Raw genomic sequence first — 4656 nt, forward strand, 5'->3', positions numbered from 1 at the left:
GTAGGGAATTAAAGAGACGTCGCTTACGTAACATTCGCATACTGTGAAAATACTTATTGAAAGTACGAAGATATGGAGAATGTAAAATGTTATGAAAGTTGAAATAGCATATTATTTTCTATCTGCATTTAACAAAATTAATAATCGCATACAAACGCCAGACTCCTGCAAACTCCACAATTACTCAGATATTATTAGACTCAATCAAGGAACCAAAAGTTGATAGACAAATATTTTCTCCCCAACTAAGAATGAGGGTGTAAACGAATATAATGATAATGATATGAAATATAATAATAATAGTGATAATGATAATATTAATAATATTGATATTGATAGTGATGATATTAATAATATTGATTGTAATGATAGTGATGATAATAATAATGTGTATGAGCAATGACGAAATATTACTAGTAATAATAATCAGAAAGATAAAATAAATAAGACGAATGAAAAGAGGTAATATAAAATCAACTTTGAATAATACAGTCACGGTAACCGGATAAAGAAAAAGTTTAAATGACGACAGACAAATAAAGTGTAAAATTAAACGACAATGATAATGTGACCGAGTTTTCCCGTTTCAGAAGACTTAAAATTATACATTAAAATTATACCATTTGTAGTAGACTTTATCCTTGCTTATCAGTTTATGAAAATATATTGATGAAGGTGATAATGATACTGATGGGGATAGTATTGAAAGGAAAAAAAAAAATAATTATTATGATAATGATAACGAAATTATAATAGTGATGGCAATAGTACAGTAGTAATAAAAATGATTGATGAGGAGGAGGAGGATAGATGGTGATATTAGCAATAGCTGATGATGATAATAATAATGATAATGATAATACTGTAATGATAATGATAGTGATAATAATGATGATGGTGATAGTAGCAATAGCTGATGATGATAATAATAATGATAATGATAATACTGTAATGATAATGATAGTGATAATAATGATGATGGTGAAAGTAATAATAATAATGATAATAATCTTTATCATCATCATATTTATCATCATTGTAACTATCATTATTGCTATTATTATTTATATTATTATTATGATCAGGATCATGGTGATGATACTGCTGATAATAAAGATAATAATATAATAATTATAAGATACGGTAGTAACAATGGTGCAATAAAATGGTATGCCAAGTTATCTTTGAATAAATAAGAATGAACTCAATCAGTAAAGAAAAAATACAATTTAATAGTATTTTTTACACTCCAATAAAATGTACTGAAATAGTGCATGGTCAGTCGATTATATTTTCTTTTTTTCTTTTTTTAAGATGATTTTTATATTAAAAAATAGTAATTTTCTAACAACCAGGTCAAATCTTTTCCTAAATTATTAAAATCGTAAAGATATATATATGCTTTTTGGGGAAGTTGTAGATGATGGTGACGATCGTGATGATGATGATGATGCTAATGATAAAGATAAAGATAAAAATAAAGAGGATGATAATGATGTAAAGATAATGATAATAACTGTGATGATGATGATGGTGATTATAGTAATAATGATAATGATGATAATGATAATGACGATAACGATGATGATGTGATGTTTTACAGCCAATACCAAGAGAAGTTTTGTATGCAATCGATTACCACTCATTCGGGAAAGCCTCTTTAGTCATATAGAAGCAACTAAATCAGCGTCTGGAGAAACGATAAAGCTTATCAGAATATTGACACTCATAATGATGATGATAATGATATTCGTTATAATGGTAATACTGATAAAAATGATAATAGTCGTGCTAATAATGGTGATGATAATAATAACAATAATAATGATGATGATGATGATGATAGTAGTAGTAATAATAATATTAATAAAAATAGTAATAGTAATATTGATAGTGATGATGGTGATGATGGTAATAGTTATACTATAAATAAAAATAACAAGAACACTATCAGTTAAGAATAAAAACAATAGTAACTGTAACCACGATTACAATAATAAGCAAAAAACAAACTCTGCTTATTTCACTGTTGATATTGAATGTTATTTTCAAAGATCAGTTTTACTATATGTCTCTTGATATATGGGCCATCAAACATCACTTTGCAGAGACCGGATTGTTGTCCGCTGTCGATGCTAAACATACAATAGTTATGCTAATCCAACATCTTTTCCCCTTTTTTTTTTATATAAATCCGAAGCGTGTGTTTGCATTCATATACATTTTGGGTGAAGCATTGGTTTCGCAGATATGAATGTGTGTGGATATATGCTTAGATTGGTGTGTGTGTGGATATGCGTACGCGATTGTGTGTGTGCATGCAATATCTCCATCAACTCCGCAAATATTATCGAGTGTTCATAAAAATTCCGGAGCGCAACTAACAGACCCGCCGTACTACTACCACAGAATAGCATTTACGTCAAAACACGATGATATCTGAATAGGCGCTATGGCGTGTTGTGAATGGAGATGATAAGGAATGTAGCGGTGTTTGTTGGTACTCTTTGATACTCCTATCGATTTAACGACCACAGGCTACCCTAGTGCCCGCTCGTTTGCACTGTGTGAACGTTGCAAATATTTGCGTTTTGTTCGAGCAACAATTCTGATAGCTCCAAATAACTATGCATATATCGTGTATTTCAAAACAAAGTTAGCATCATTGCAGGTTTTCTGCTGTTTGTGATGCTTACATTTTTAGCTTCTTGCAGTACTAACTATACAATTCGTAAACAGAATGTAACGCAGTCACAATACGAACAGAATAACAAAGCAGACGAAGTAAAGTGAGGAATAGATACACTTCGCTTCCATGCGTCGTCCGAAGAGGAGTTCATACTGGATTCGAAACGTCACCATTAATATTCTCTTCCTATTGTATCTTTGTTCCATATTATGTGTTTGTGCTCTCTGTTCACAATTCATATTTTTTTATGTTGCGAACACAAACATTAGTTTATATTACCCCTGACGATTTATCATTTCCCAGAAATATCCACAATGTGAGAATGTAATGGCCGTCAAACTGACATGTATGTATACTTACCTTGTCGTTTCTGGGAATAAGGGATCAAGATAATGCGATTACTGGCCTGTGTGTACACTATTCACCCATGTGTCTTTACCATCGGTATCATATAACACTATAAAACAAAACAAAAAAAGCTTCAGACGGCAAACGCAGTCAGAATGTGAATCCAAATAACCGGCTCGAACACAAAGGATCGAAACTGAGAAGGACATAATGGTGACTCCAATAACATACGAAGAAATCTGGAAATTATAGTTACAAATATAGTATATTGTTAATAAGGACTCATAAATACTAATAAGGAGAAGAACTAAAAGTTTGATAATGACCCAGAAATACAATACTCAAAGGAAGAAAGATAGTAAATAAGTAAAACATAAGAATAAAGTAATCATAAAAATAGGATAGTGACACTAGCAACAGCATAGTAACTTAAAGAAATTAGAATTAAAGTACAAAATGATAAAAATGTGATAAAAAGATACGTCACAACGACCCAAGAAATAACAAAATACCGAAGTTCCCCTAATTGGGTGTTGGTGAATGCTGTTCAGTTTTCAACACAGCATCGCCTCCCTTGTTAACACTGCTGTCGCTTTGATGTGTGTCATATAATACTTGATTTGCTAATGGAATATTTATTCATGCAGAAGCTCAAAAATTCTCTGAAGTTCTTTTATCGGGTTCATTATCAGACGAAGGATATGTTGCGTCTTATATCTTGTGTTTATCTGCGATAGAATCCATGTCCTTGGAGGTCGACAGTGGTTTTATTGGGGAAGAAAGTGTTATGTAAGAAAATACGTAATATCCGAGTAAAATGTCCGGTTTTCCCGGGTATTATTTGGATATCTGAAATGTAATCGATAATTTTTGTCTTCTTCTGGGACCGAAAAGAGAAAGTTTAAGGATTTTATTATTATTATTATTTTCAATTGGAGTATAGGAACCTTATTAACTTTCCAGTTTTCCCGTTGCATGATTTCGCATTGCATCCTATTATTTTTCCGTCTAACAAGTTTCTTTTGTTGTTTCAGGTAAACTCGGGGCTTTTGCGTCTGGATTCCTGAAATCGATCGTTGGGCAGCGTAGAGATGTAAGCAGCTTAAGAATTGCATGTACCTTGCTCCTCTTATGAATATATGTGTGTGTGTCTGTTTGTTTGTGCGTGTGCGTGTGTACGTGTGTGTGTGTGTGTGTGTGTGTCTGTGTGTGTGTGTGTGTGTGTGTGTGTGTGTGTGTGTGTACACATATGTATGTTTGTATGTATGTATATGTATATGTGTGTGTGTGTGTGTGTGTGTGTGTGTGTGTGTGTGTATGTGTGTGTGTGTGTGTGTGTATGTGTGTGTGTGTGTGTGTGTGTGTGTGTGTGTGTGTGAGTGTGTGAGTGTGTGAGTGTGTGTGTGTGTGTGAGTATCTACACATTGTTTTTCCACACTATGTAAGTAAGTATGTATATTTCTGACACAATACGTGTATACTTGGCTTTGGGTACACGTGAAAGCGCCCGTGTGCGTCCTGGACACTAATCACGTTACTGAGATCCAATCACCCAATCAGGCACGATTCGGATAGTTTTAATGGCATTATTTCATAACCTTCCGCTGTGGATTTGATGA

Source organism: Penaeus chinensis, chromosome 34, assembly GCF_019202785.1.
Source record: "Penaeus chinensis breed Huanghai No. 1 chromosome 34, ASM1920278v2, whole genome shotgun sequence".
NCBI classification, from domain to species: domain Eukaryota; kingdom Metazoa; phylum Arthropoda; class Malacostraca; order Decapoda; family Penaeidae; genus Penaeus; species Penaeus chinensis.